The sequence below is a fragment of the Zeugodacus cucurbitae genome, chromosome 4, assembly GCF_028554725.1.
Source record: "Zeugodacus cucurbitae isolate PBARC_wt_2022May chromosome 4, idZeuCucr1.2, whole genome shotgun sequence".
Classification (NCBI taxonomy): domain Eukaryota; kingdom Metazoa; phylum Arthropoda; class Insecta; order Diptera; family Tephritidae; genus Zeugodacus; species Zeugodacus cucurbitae.
The window spans coordinates 66,592,144-66,608,004 of record NC_071669.1 but is presented as its reverse complement, the minus strand read 5'-3'; the positions used below and the strand labels follow the sequence as shown (position 1 = coordinate 66,608,004).

The 15,861-nt window shown below is 37.9% G+C and overlaps 1 protein-coding gene across 1 annotated transcript in view; it reads left to right on the top strand.

The window, feature by feature from the left end:
• Positions 1 to 8,919: 8,919 nt before the first annotated feature.
• Positions 8,920 to 15,861, top strand: part of Con (connectin) — a 158,958-nt gene continuing 152,016 nt past the window's right edge. The window contains exon 1 of the mRNA XM_029041027.2: positions 8,920 to 8,949. The gene's annotated coding sequence lies outside the window, so the exon portion shown is untranslated. The remainder of the gene's footprint in view (positions 8,950 to 15,861) is intronic.

The following is a 15,861-nucleotide window of genomic DNA, read 5'->3' as shown; positions in this document are numbered from 1 at the left end:
TGAGTTCAACTTTACACCACCAAGGGCGTTCGTCATGAATAAGAACAGATGGTAACACTTGGCGCTATGTCCGGGCTATATGATGGATGCGATAAAACCTCCCATCCGAGCTCCCATAGCTTCTGATGAGTCATCAATGAAGTGTGTGGTCTGGCGTTGTTCTGGTGGAACACTACACCCTTCCTGTTGGCCAATTCTGGACGCTTCTGGTCGATCGCCTGCTTCAAGCGGTCCAGTTGTTCGCAGTAGATGGTAGAATTAAGCATTTGGCCATATGGGAGTAGCACCTTCCAATCTCACCAAACGCACAGCAAAACTTCCCTGGCCGTCAATCCCAGTTTGGCCACTGTTTGGGACGAGTCACCGGCCTTCGACCACGACCGTTTTCGCTTGATATTGTCGTATGTGATCCAATTTTCGTCGCCAGTCACCATCCGCTTAAAAAATTGGTCGAGTTCGTTCCGTTTCAGCAGCATATCGCAGGCGTTGATTCGGTCCAGAAGGTTTTTTTGCGTCAAATCATGCGGCACCCAAACAACAAGCTTTTTTGTGTATCCAGTCTTCTGCATATGGTTTAAAATGGTTTGGTGACTAACTCCTATCTCCTGGGCTATGTCACGAGATGCCACATGCTGGTCTAACTCGATGTTTTCCATGATTTGATCGGCATTCGTCGTCACAGGTCGGTATTCGTCCGCCGGCTGGCTTATCCATGGTATCGTTTTCACCTGCTCTGAATCGTCGAAACCATTCCTTCGCAGTTCGAAGTGATAGAGTACCATCCCCCAAAACACCATTAATCTCAGGGAACCTTTCTCTAGCGGATTTGCCTTTAACGAAGGAAAACTTTAAAATAGCGCGAATTTCGGCGTTTGTGCAGTCTATGTTTACACGTCAATAACTATAAAACGCAATATCCAAAATAATCATGCAAAGCGTCGTTTTGTAGGTTATGTCAAAACCTTTCAAAGATATATAGTATTGCCAGATACGAGCAAAGACAAAAAGGCGGAAGGAAATTTGATAACCGAATATTTAATAAACCAAATATTTGTGTCACCTTTGATGAAATAAAATAGGCTTAGAGGTTTTTTAATATCTTCAGTAACTACCTACAGCCTAAGTAGATTTTAAATGAATTATTTGAACCTTTTGAATAAAAAAATATTCTCAAAAACTATGTATTTGGAATAATTTTTCTAGATGGCAGTTGTTTTTTAGGAATATTTCAAGGACTTGTTGAGGTATGTCATTTCTTTAGAATCCTGAAATATTGACAAAGGAGTCCCAACAATCAAATGTCTGAAGAAAACTGAATAAAAATTCTAAACGGATAACTTAGCCTTTAACCAATAAAATTTTATATAAATATGAATAGGAATGAAAATAAATTGCTAATTTAATTCCAAATAAACAATTTCAGTAATTGCTATTGAAATGAATTCAACTTTACTTCAAATAGTATCTTTAAAATTATATCAGCAAATAAAAATTTCTCGGAAGCTGAAAAGTTACTCATACGCTCCGTCCTCACTTTTCAGTCATATACACTTTACACCCACTCACACATACCCCTGTACGTATCGATATGCCAATTGCTGACAAACACAATTGTTACCAACGTCAAATGTCAATTAATTGATGCCAGCAGCAGTGGCACCAAACCACAAGTCACGTCAAACTGTGGCGCCCGTCGAGCCACAAGACGCAGTCAAGAGGAACCAAAAGTCAACAACAACAACAACCGATAAGAGAAGAAAGTGTGTAGGCGGCGGTAAAACGGTATCGAAGCCAGAAAAGACCTGAAAAAAAAACTTGAGCCAAATGACACTGGAAAATCTGTCAGCTGTAAGGAGATTGCTGGCGCTTGTGTCACTAACGATGTGTGTGTGTGTGGCTTCGTGCAGAGTCTACCGACGATAAGATAAACGATAGGCAATTTAAGCTTATTGGCAGGTGCTTGACTGAATTCAAAATGCAAGCGAGATGAAATCAACGAGCAGCAGCGACGCAGAGTACCAGGCAGCCACCAACCCGCGCCGGCTTCATCAGCGTCTCGGTAGCTCCATCAGCGTCGTGCCGGCGAAATCAGTGTGACGTTGGCATACAAAAATTGAAATGTTATTATTTGCACTTTGCACGCCAATTTTGAAAATTGCTCGCATTGGCATGAAGGCTCACAAAGCTTGTAGAGCCCTCACACGCGCTTACATTCTCGTTACGGTTCTTGCTTCGTTTACAAAACAGCTGAGCGTTGGAGCTTACAGCGGATTTAAATCGGGAATTTGTAATTTAATGCCTGCTGTCGTTGATTGTGTGGTCTGCAGATTCCGTTGACATAACAGCTGTTGGTAAAGAGGGTTCTGCATTGCTATAGATATGTATATGCCTCTTTCGTTTGTCAACGTTTGATTTTTATGTAAATGCCAATTTCGTTTGTGTGCCGTTGACTTCTGATTTTTGGTGCTTTTGCGGTTAGTTGGCTGTTACAAAACTAGTTGTGAGTTTGTTGGCCTGTCCTCATACTCTTTGGAAACATCAGTATGTAAGCAATCGAATACCAACGTGTTATTGAGAGCTCGACGATATTTTCGATAATATTTGCAGCTTACTTAAATGTGAGATAAGAAAAGGCGTTTATTGAGTAATGCGGAGCTTTATCTTGGTGGTAGATTAAGATAAGAACAAATATTGGGGATTACCTAAGGTTTCATCGGGCTAATCATACTCTAGCTCAGAGTTTTGACTATGCCCTTTGGCTTTTAGGTACTGAAAATCAAAAACTCTTCACTTCAGCATATCGACCAATATTGTCGAAAAGATGTCCGAGAATATTGTTATGGTTTTGAGGAAACAGGTCTGTCCTAGAAAATGTTAAAATACCCATTTAAAACATGATTTAGTCCGTCATCAGTAATTGTTTACATAAAAACTTCCAAATGGTCTATTTCATTTACATTTCTGCAACTCATTCACCAACGGATAGATTTCGAGCAAAATTTTCGATTTTGCGGATTCAATGATTTCGTAAATAGCGACATCTATTAGCAGCGGAATGCATTTTTTCGAGTCGGTAAGTGAGTTCAATGTGATCGTAAATTTTATTTTCGATACGGATTCAATGATTCCGACGTAAAATTTTTCGATCGAATCGAACCATTTTTCGATCGAAACGGATTCAATGATTAGGCCCAATAAAATATATCGAATCTACCTTAACAAGAATAACAAGAAAGTAAAAAAACAAAATAAAAGATTGCCACTTATTTTAAAATCTAGAGTAAAAAAATCATAAAATATGGAAAGTCCATTTGCTTCAAAAACTTCTACTTTCCAATATGTTTTGAGAATATGAAATATTGCAATATTTATATCAAATCAAAGAAGTTGAAAAAGGCCGACAGTTTACTTCATTTCTATTTCATTAAAATGTATGAAAACTATGTAAACTGTCGTTGCCTTAAATTCAATAATTTCTTTAAAATACTAAAAACTATCATACCACATAATATACTTAATAACTACATATATAGAAGTCTATCTATACGATGAAATTCTTTCCCTTTTACGCCTATCTCGGTTTATCAGCTAGCTGTGCTGTCCTTGAAATGTAATCTTAACAAACAAAATCACAACATAACAAATTTTAAATGAGAGACATGATTTCCGGTACTTCAGTCAAGGATTTTCGCATGCTCATTGTTAAGATATATAATTATTAGGGGTGTTCCTAAATTTACGGATTTACAAAAATTAATAAAATCAAGTTTTTAAACTGTAGAAATTATTAAATGTGTTTTTAAATAGAAAATTTAATTTTTAGACCTTACTGTTCGTGAAAAAATAGAATACTCAGGTATTTAAGGTTTCAGCACTTATTCAGCGGAAGCTAATATTAGCTGAATAAAGCGCTGAAAGCGCAAGTGCGTCAAAACTTTAATGTGGAGTTTTAATCGAAGGCTTCTTCTTCTCTTTTTAGTTTTCAGCTAAAGTTATGGATAGCTGAATAAAGCGCTGAATATGAAAATGCCAAGATAGTTTCGAATGAGAAAAAACTTTGCTATTTACTGATGTTAAAGCGCTTGGAAAACTTTAATATGAGTTGACAGCTAAGTTACTTCCAGTTGTAGTCGAACCGGATTTACGAGAAAAATGCAGAACCTCCCTAGTACTTACATGAGCTTCACACATGACTAAAATTTCATTCATTTTTCACTTTTCACTAAGTATGTGTTTTATTTACTGCCCTTATACTAAAACGTAGAAATATGTAAACCGAAAACGATACGCTCCTTGCGACATGTGAAATGGTTTTTAAAATTTTACGCGTTTTCTTTTATTATTTGACATGAGTATGAAAGCCGCATGCTCTGGCTGTTGTTGTTGTTTTCTTTTGTTATAATTAAGTACGTCTTACGCAATCCACGCAAGTACACAAGCACTCACACATGCACTTATGCGTTAAAACTTCCGTTTGGAAATGAAAACCGCATACAGAATCCTCGTGATGATAAAGCAAAATAAATAAATGAATGTGGTTCTTCTTATGTTTGTTTGTATGTGTGTGTGTGCAGTTAAGAAGACATGTGTGAAAGTGCGTGACAAGCAATTTCATTTCGGTTGCGAACCGCTAATATAACGAATTCTTTTAAATTCAATGTTAGTTCATGCGTTTTAAAGAGGATTATAATTATGTTACTCTTAAATTTATTTTTGGCACTTTTTTTTTGTTATATAAAAAATACATACATATATAAAAAACAAAAATTTAATTTTCTTTTATTTTAATTAAATATTTTTCATTCCGAAAATCAATCTGCGCGTCTTCATTTAATATGGTCCACATGCGTTCCCCAGGGCCTACTGTCTTGTAATTGCTTTAACAACAGGTCGCTCTTGCAGCCACCCTTTCCACAAATCTCTCTCTCTCTCTCCTCCTCGGCTGTCTTCATTTTTCATTTTGCTGCAGCATAACGGTTACCCACACAGCTTATACACCATTTCACTAAATGCTCTTATTATTCTGTCTGCAACATGAACCCATATTTCTTCCAAATTCCATTCGCCATGTTGCTGAGCTGCTGTTCCCGTTGCTGCCACACACAATTATTGCTACATTTCACTTGAATTTTTCATATTTAAATGCTCTTCATGTTCGCTCTGCATTCCGTATGTGTAAATCAGTGCCATACAACACACCTCTCTGCCTGTGTAAGTCTCTGTATGTGTATGCGCTGATATATGTGTGCTGATTTTTATGTCCTGTTGACTCATATTTTGGCTCCTTCGGCGGCTGCTGGAATTGAATTAAATGTAGCAAAAAGGAAATATGAGAACCGAAATGTAATAAGACGGTTAAGTGAAGGTCTTAAATGTGTGCTGCTGAGTGAGAGGAGTGTTTGAGCGCCGTGTTTTAAATTTGTGGCCCAGCACTTTAATTTAACTTGTTTCTGGTGCTTGCCAGGTAGGAAAATTGGAAACACAATTTTTATATTGAGCCTGCAGAATTTATAATTTGAAGACAGAAGGTGATTCAGAACTTTATATATAATATATACCACTATTACCAAATATCTGTACTCTCAGTGCTGAAATTCTTTAACATCCCTAAATATCAAGAACACATTAAGATATCTGAATGAACCTTTGCAAAATTAAACATTGGAGGTGTGGCATCGTTCATATACAAATTGTTCAATTCCGGACTATAATTTTCAAGGTCCCGGCTATCGAACAGGAAGACCTCAGTGCCTTTGGATATTATTTTACGAAAAATATCGGTAAATCTCCAAGATATTTTATAGAAATATGAAGAAATGTTTGAGAAAACATTTTGCTAAAGTTTTCAAATGCTTAAGGTATTCAAATTGAATTCCACGAGGGTTTTATCAAATGAAAGTTGATCATAGAGGCAATAGAACAAGAAACTAATATAATCAGAACAATTATTCAATTATCGGTCAGTTTCGTGACTGCTCTTCAACATATGGATTATTGAAAGTAATAATTGTCGAGCGTTAGAGAGTTGCGAATCGAACAAACTAAACATGGTGTATTCATACCTTCTTCCTCCAAAACAAATTATAATTAATTTCAAGCCTTGTCCATTGTAATCTATAAAGAATGTTTTCATTTTAATATTCGGCTTTAATTTGTCATTCGTGCCATTCACAATAGTTAAACTGGTCGAAAATTTTTTGGGGATAATTGATAATACTGAAGAAGGCACTCGATAGTACCGAAATTATGTTTTCACATGATTTTAGTTGAGAGAACAGTGTACATAGATAGCGAGCACAGTAGTGGCGAACAAATGGCGGAAGAAAAAGGAGGCGAAGAGAGCTTGACCGCGAGCGGCCGCACTAAGGTCACCACTAGGCCCATTGTGCTCCCCGAAGGTACCTTGATAAGCATCACCTGAACAACTCGGTCGATTTAACGAAACTTCTGTGTTTTTTCATCCCAGCTACCCAATTTCTCTTAGATTAGAGTATTGAGAGCTATGGAAGTAACCCTTCTTAACTGACAGAAGGCTGGGCACGCGAAGATGATGCTCTAGTGTCTCGTCATCTTCCGCGCACGCACGCATTCTGCTGAGTTTACTATACCTGCAGGTGGCAGGTGCCGCCTGAGCGGGCCAACTCATCCAACGATACATATGACCGGGTCCCCAGATAATTCTCCCAGTTTCTCCTTCTTTACATATTCTGACGCAGTGAGACTTCGTGTTGCCGGATAATATTTCTGGTCGAAAGATAAAGGGCTCGTCATAATGGGCCGATCTTTAGGAATTCACGAAAGGCAATACATACTTCATAGGTTGAAGCAAAATTTTTCGCTACTCAAGAATGGTCGATAACTTATGCCAAAGAGGTTATATTTAATATTATTTCGATGTTTGTGAGAAAGAAAAGATGTGACAATAGGGTAAAAGATTATCGATTATCGGAAAAATTATCGATTGTATGTTATCTGAAAAGATATATTTTATCGGATAGTGATACTTATAAAAAATCGACTTTTTGTTGTACTATAACAATCGAAAAATACGATAAAAATTTTAAACTTAATTAGTAAAACTGTTATCAAAAATTTAAGGAACCTTTCTTATTTCCTACAGACAACTCATTGCTGAAATAAGACCATGTTCACACTCACTTAACTCCGCCATGCGAAACATACTTCATAACTGCAATAAAAGCGTGCACATGTAACATAAATTCATAAAATAACTAAATACAGGCGACAGACAGCGAATGCGTGAGTGTATGAGTGCCATACACTTGCGTGAATAAGTGTAGGATATTTTTGCGGTTGAATGTTTTTTCTGCGCTCCTTTATACATATGTATGTACATACATGTATTTTACATACCGCAGCGACTGTAGGCGCTCTTTATGCTTGCAGTCGGGCGGTTTGCTTTATTGACTTCGCCGGATTTTTAAAAAGTTTTTCAAGCACGCTTTTCGCACTGTGTGTTTTTCCTGCCAGATTCCCGCCGTTGAGCAGCCAGGGCTTAACACCCCGTTTAATCGAACCCTCATTTATTTATTTATATTTATTTTTTGTTTGTTTGTGGGATATTTGCTGAATTTGTCATGTGCTGCGAGGCGCTGGCGGTAAATGAAGAGGCCTCAATGCTAGTGAATATAAATACATATATATTTTTTTGCTGTGACTGTGCGAATACATGTGTATATAGCACGTGTTCGTTTGTTAAAATAATTTTTTTGTTTTTTGCTTTTTTTTGCCCGCCTGAGTACTCACAGTGCTCCATGCGTCTGTTGTATGGGCTCCATTTGGTTGATATGAATTTCGCGCATGTACACTGGGATTTGACAGCTCGTAAATAATTTTTGCTATATCTGTGCGAGAGTGTGCCAGTGTGTGTGTGTGTGCGCGGAGACTTTTTCCGCTAGCTTACTGCGAAGTATAACTTTATAACTTTTTCGATGCTGATTCTTGGTGTCCTTGCTGAACACACACATATACATATTTCTTTATAATATTTCAACTTATCACACACGCACACAGACACAGACATTCACACCGTTTCATTGCTGCTTATCTTTAGTGTTGGTTTTGTAGACTTTAATGATGCTGTTTTTAATATTGTTGCCACTGTTGTTGTCGTTGTTGTTGTTGTACTTGCTACTGCCACCGTCGGTTTAATGATAAGCCTCCTGCATACACAACTGCTTAAGCGTCAATGTCTACACACACACACACACACACCATTGCATATGCATATGTGTACATTTGTCATTCCGCACCGCAGAAGCTTTAAGTCTTAAGCGCACAACAACTCGCGGATAATTAAATTTTAAGTGACTTGGTAAGTACGCTGCGAAAATATATGGCTCGCACATTCGTTTACCAACGCACCGAAGGGGCGAAAACTCTTTTAATATTTATCTATAAAGCGTGGCGCAAAAGTAAAAGAGTTAATAATTATCATTTTGTTATGGCTGTTTGGGCGTAAATACGGCTTAAGCGAATAATTCTCGTGGAAGGGTGCAGTGTTGGCAAACAGCAAAAACCTGCTTGATACCTATTTAAGCTGAAAAGCACAACACAAACAGTTTTGGTTTTGTTTGAGCTCACTGTCACTCGCTTTTTCGCAATTAGAGCAATTAAACTGACGGCCTCAAAGTCTAAATCTGCGCGATTTTGTGAACATGTGACAGAAAAATAATTTCAAATCTTTTTACAACGTTTTGCAGGCTTTGGAAAGCTTATGTAAGGTACTTTTGAAGATTTTATTTTAATTAAGTGTTGCGATTTTTTTTATTGTTAAACCTGAAATATGTGCATAGGTCTAGAAAAGCTCAAATAGTTAAAAAATATGAAAAGCTACTTTAAGCTTTAAAGCCTTCGAATTTCACTAAAAGCTATTTTCTTATTTATTTCAGATTAATTAAGGCGATTAAATTGCTGATTATATTGAAGGTAAGTCAAACTATTTTACACAGTACAGATATATGTTTGAATTTTTTCAATTATATTTTTTTCTCTTTATTTTCCTTACAGTATTTTTATATGCCCTTAAGTTGTTTAAGGTCTTATATCCGTATGTATTGAAGCTTGAAAATTATTTTTCACTTCTATACTTTTATGTTCTCAGAGTTGCCACACCTTCTAAATTTTTTGTACTATTTACTTTAATTAAAGTGAATTTTTCTCCATATATAGTAGATAACACATAACCTCAAAATTGATAACTGTGTGCGATAGAGATTCACGTTTTATAATCCCATACATCGGTTATACGCTAACAATCCTCTAAATGTCAAAGTGACACGTTGGGAAGATAATGAATTTCGAAATCGGTAGATATTATCTGGGAACACAAAAGATCACTTTGTCTAGTTTATTTTTACTATTCACAGTAGTCCACATTCCGGTCCTTAACTACGCAGCCACAATATGGTCGCCTGGATGTAGTAAGGCGCAGAGGGGGAAGATCCAGACTTGCCAAAATACCGCCCTCCGAACAGCCACAGGTTGCCTCTTGATGTCTCCGGTTGAGCACCTTCACCATGAGGCCCGCATGCTACCTGTTAAGGAGCATAGCATAATGCTTACCAAGCAGTTTCTGTTGGGATGCTTTCGTAGAAATCACCCCTGCAGTTACTTGCTGGAAGCCGAGCCGATTCCCAGAGCCGTCAAGAGTACCTTCCTGAAATACGTCGACGACTTAAAAGACTATACCGACAAGTCTTCGGACGCGACTAACTATAGACAAGCACTGAACGTCATTCACAGAGGAGTTATTAACACCTTCATTGAATCCCTACCCGTGAATGGCGTACTTGAAAAAAAAAACACCCACCGTTGCAGACACAGAGCTAGAGTTGTTCGCGCTATTTCGTTCTGGATATTGTAGCAGACTAAACTTCTGCCTATCCAGACTAGACCCTGACATACTCAATATATGTCTTGCATGCAAAGGGTTCTCGCATGACACTAACCACCTCTCTTCTTGCACCCCTTTCTCTTTGGTCCGGCCCTATCGAAACAGCTCGTTTCCTGGGCCTCCCGTTAGAGGACTTCGATGACAATTAGGCTGGGCTGGGCCAGGCCTGAGTAACCGATACAACAACAACATTCACAGTTGTCAGAAATCATCAAATTCTATTGCTTTGGGGTTATCATTAAACATTTTCCAACGAATCTCGACCGGAAATATAACTCCACTTCCTAATTATTTTATTACTTCAACCTAGCAAAGCTTTCTTAATTTCCACATACGCAAAATAACTTTAATGTCCACAGTTCTGAGCAGGAATGCTTCGAAGACACGACGAAAATTCCCAAATAAATATTACAACAATGCAATCACGTCTTTTGTCTAAAGTTTTTGTCAACCGGAGCATGTGAGTGAGCACTCGCGCACCTAGAAATACTTGGAATTTTCATCTTCAGATTCTAGTATTGTTTTTCGCTTTCGTAAAATGCAATTTACACCTCAGCAACAATGCAACAATGTGTCGTTCGCTTTGCTACCGTCTTAGGTTTGGCTGCAAACCAGCGAATCAAGACAGCAGAAGGGACGATTTGTGATTGTCACATGCCGTGCAGGTATTGTCTTTATTTGCGCTACACGCTGCACATATTGTTGTTGTTTTTGTTGTTAAGGATATTTCTGCTGCAAATGTTGAAATTGATGCAGTTGGAGTGTTGCAGCGCAAACACTTTGTAAGTAGCACTAAGAGTGCTCTACTTTTGTTTCATATACTTATATTTATATATATAGCTTGAGATATTTGTATATATGTATATGTGTGTATAAAAAAAATATTCCGCCAAGTCGCTGTTTGCTGCAAAAATAGCTGACACGCTCAGCGTAGCTTCTTAACTGTCGCAACATTTGCGAACGTTTCTTGAAGCTGTCTTGCTGCCTTTAGCTGTGTGCTCGTGGTTTTCTATGTCAGCATCACCTGTAAACATACAGCAACAACAACAACAATATGGCAAAAACAAATTGTTAACTTACAACAACAACAACAGTGCAAAAAGAAGAGATCGATTGAGACATTTGTCATTTCGTGGCCAAACCGTGCAAGCGCCACATTTTTCGAGTTACATATGCTCAAGCCAGCAAAGGGAGATTTATTGGCGGGACACTTTTGTTGGCAGCACTTCCCTACATTTTACACGCCTTTGTTTACACGCACAGTTGTTAGTTAGAGTTTCTAAGCTTGCCACATGCTGTTCTCGCTTCGCCGGGAGGGGCTGCTGTCGGAACTTACACGACAACATTTGCCACCGGGCCGCCATGGCGTATGAGTCAACAGCAGCTTCCGGCATACAACGCCGCTGCCGTCATACAACTTCACGCCATCGCAGACACCACAATCTCACCAACGCCAATCGCTCACTCATACTGACACTCCCTTTGCGCTTCACTTTAACACTATGATTCGCGTGGTCACGAAGTTTTGCTTGCTGAAACGCATACAAGCTTTGGCTCATAAATCATTGCCGTGTTTGTTTGCTTGCTTGTTTGTGTGTGTGTCAACACGCTTTCTAGCGAAAAGGAAATCGAATTTGTGGCGCATGAAATCGAAAGCACAAATTTTGTTTGTTTAGACACACACACATACATACATACAAAGATTGTGTGTAAACACTCTCACTCAGCTTTCTAATGGTTATTAAATTAAAAATTTATGAATTATGTAATAACAAATCGCAACTTTCAGTTCAGTGTTGTGGCACTTGCAGCAATACGCTTACATTATGACTGCAGCAACATAACGGCATAGTTGGCCCACAAGCATTACTGTGTCAGCTAGCGACCCGCTTGTGCTTTGAAAATATCGAAAAAAGCAGCCATTAGAAATATAACAAAAGTATAGAATAATAATAAGCTCATGGCTCGCTTACATGCAGCCCGACGCACACACACACAGACACACATACATTGCCATACTTTCATACACTTGTGTGTGTGGTTTGTATACAACCCCAGCATCCTGTCTATTTGTTTTGCTTAGAGCGAAAAGCAAATACACATTCCACATGTTGTCTTGTGCTCAATTTCATAATTGCAGCAAGAATGCATGGCAACACATGCGTGTGTGTGTGCATTTCTAATATATTTGTTTTCATCTTCAACTGCAGTACGCTGTGTCCTGCTGGCCCACATTGTCAAGTCTAGAGTAGCCACTGCCAACATAAGTATGCGCTCTGTGTGTTTGGAAGGGTAAATGTGGCAAATGTACGCATGCCACATGTGTTTATGTTGCACGCAACTATCAGTTATGTGGCGCATTTAAATTTCATAAGCTCGCTGCTGTCCATCTTCTTGTCTGTCCGTCTTGCAATGCACACTTTTGTCTGCTTATTCTTTTTTTTGGTAAATAGCAGCACGCAGCCATGCTTGCATTTATGTTGCAACTAGCACTCACATGTGATCCCCCTCCACACACTTGACGATGGCTTGTAAATATTCATAATTTCATATTTTATTTCCTTTCACTTTTCTGGGTCAAAATGTGTGCATGCATCTTCAATAAGTGGCAGCCAACCATACTTGATGTGAAAATATGCAAGTTAGTTCAAGTGTAAGTGTGTATATATGTGTGCCTTAGGCTAGTGGATTGTAATATATGCATCTGGAAATGAGCTTTGGGTTTGTGTGATTATAAACGTAGTGATTTGAAAATTAAATATAGAACTTTGTCAGCCACTATAGTATCTATACTACTATGATATGTATGTGTGGTATATAATAAAGTCAAATAGAAATGAAAAGAAGGAAGGAAGGGCTAAAGTTCTTACAAATAAGTGATGTTATTTATTGTAAATTTATTTTATCTTTTTGCCTGCTTAGGCGTTGTAAATATATTTCAGCCTGCGGTTATTACATTTTTGCTCTTTGATCCTTTGCCATTTTTTGGCTTTACCATTTTGTGTACAGCTAAAAGAAGCCTTAAAACCCAAAAGTGGCCCAAATTAGTTAAAAATTCCGCTCTTGTCCTGTGCGGCTGTTACTTCCTGGAACTGAAGTTGTTGGTTTGCGCGTGAAGCAAGAAAGATTCAAAACGCAGTTCACGCATAGAAAAATATTAAATTCAATTAACAAATATGGAAAGGCTGAGTTTGGCTGCAACCAAACATTTTATACTCTTGCAATCTATTGATAAAGTTCTATTAATATAAGAAAGAATTTTACCCATATATGTATTCGTGCAATAGAATAAGGAATATATGAGGGCTAAGGTAATTCCTGAACCTATTTAACTCATTTTCACCACCGAAGTACACTATATAAAAGACTATACTTAATTTTGCTACGATATCTCACATATTAACCAATATATGCGGAGTAAAGCCCACCGAGTTTTTGAAAAACCCATGTATTGAAAAATAGTCATAGTTCGGTTTCGACAATTTTTCCACAAGTTAAGTCACAGATGATATACAGTATTTGTTTACTAAAGTTATTCGTTTCACGGACAGATGGACAGATTATTTTGATAAGTCAGGGTAATGATGTTACCGGATCCGGATATTGGGTAACCGGATATGATGTTAATAGATGTGTTCGGAACCGGAAATGGTATATGATGGAAATAGTTTACCGGATATGGGACAAACGGAAACGGATGTGGGGTGGCCGGATATGGGTAATTGTGTTACCGGAACCGGATGTGTGGTAACCGGGTATAGGATCACCGGATCATAGGTGGCCTCTCCGCCATCCATCAGAGTGTCTAGTATGGGGTAACCGGAACCGGATATGGATAATGATTATACCGAAATCCGGATGATATGAGGTGGCCACAACCGGATAAGTTACCGGAAGCGGAAATGATTTTACCGGAACCTGATACGGTGTAACCAGATATAGGACAACGGATGGAACCAGATATACGATTTCGTTAATTTTCCGTCCCTGGCATCAGGGTGTCTAGAAATAAAGAAATGATGTCCCATTTCATTGCAATCGTTGTAGAATAGAATATCGAAAACCATCATATATTAGTAGTTTTTAGTGGTTTTTGAGATATGGTGTTTGATTCATAAGTGGGCGACGCCATGCCTGTTTTCTTTTTTTTTAAATCTGAGTTATAACGTTTTCCGTTAGTGAGTTAACGCACTTTTAGTAATTTTGAACCTAAATTTTGTATGGGAGGTGAACATCGTTAATATTTATATCAATTTATAATCAAAAAAAAATATATATATATCGGTTATTATCCGATTATATCAATATTTATCGTGTGCTTTGGAGTCCGTAAAGGGAAACGAATGCAGAAAGTTTGTTTGATATAGCTTTATTGGTTTCCGATATATTGATAAGAAACTTATTTAGGTGCGGGCCACACCCACTTTTCAAAAATAATTACATCCAGATATGCTTGTTGCTGGTGCGATCCTTTATAGCAAAGTTTACTTGTATAGCTGTATTTATGGCTTGTATTTATGGAAATAATAAGAATATTTATTTTTGTTTGTCTGGCAGTGGAGTATTCTCCAAGTTCCTAACGACCTCTAAACCTAACCTAAAATCGCTCTTCTACTCGCAAAAGATTGTTGGTGACTGTTAATGATCATGAAAAATAGGAAAATGGAGCGATATTTAACAGGAGACTTGAGAGGTGACCATGAGTTCATGGTTTATATATTTAGTACAACATTTTTTGCTAATGAATTCGCTAATTGCTTTCTATTAAAAAAAACTGGAGTAAACTACATTTAAGGATTACACGTAATTTGTCCATCACTTAAAGACTGACTTGCCCGAAACTCACCCTCTCCATCATTGTTTCCTTAAGTGAAATGCCAAAATCTTGTTTATATGCCTCTCACATAAAAGTCTCTCGATAAATCAGATTTCTAACAAGTTTTCTTTCACAAAAATCATATATTTAGTGAGTCCACCCTCGCGACCGCCATTGTTCAAAGTACAACGTGCAATTGACAATCAAAAATTAGGGATTTTCCATGCCTATTGTTAAGCTGCAGCTATTTTCAAAAGTTTTTCTTTCACATATAAACATGTCCGTATGTATTTATTAATGGCGCGTCCCGAAGGAGAGCATAAAGTTCTTCACAATTGTTCTATTAACCCATCCACCAACACACATCTAAGCTCGAGCTTCATACTTCTGCGACTTTATGTGGCTCTCTCTCCGCTTTGTTGCTTATATCGCTCAAATTACAATTTATATTGTTGTTCTATGTTCTTTTAGTTTCTTTCATTCTACTATTGTTGCTGTTGTCATTATTGTTGTTGTTGCAGTTGATTGTAGGGGCTTCATTGGTAAACAAATAAAAATCAATATGCGTACTTTTATGATGCTTTCGGCAATACCAACGCTGGACCTCTGCGCTGCTGGGCGCTAGGGACATTGTGAAGCAGTCGTTCGGTTTGGTCGCCTGTTCGTTTGGTCGCTTGCTCGTTACATCGACGAGTAAATGACCGTGTGCCGTCCAATCAACTCCAACCATGCGTAGTTTCTCGCCGTTTAACTCTTCTATGACACGGTTTTCTGCTCTTTTGAGCTTTCTCCATTCATTGCTCATAGACCAACATTTTTATTAAGTTGTGGTCCACATTTTTGTTGCTACCGTTGCTGCTGGTGTTGCTGTTGTTGTTTGGCTCACATTTTCATTGTTATGCTTGGCATTCGCTATTGCTACACATTCATTTTTATGTTGTCTTCTAAAGTGAAATTTACTTTTCTAAACAGCAATTCCAATAGACGTTCGATTTGTTGGGGCAACAACAACAAAACAAGTTGAGTAAATTTAGAACTCAATTGTTTCGTAACTTTCGCTGGAAATTGCTACTAAAATGGGAATGACTTTTTACGCATTTTTGTTTCTTTTGTATAGAGACTTGTGTTC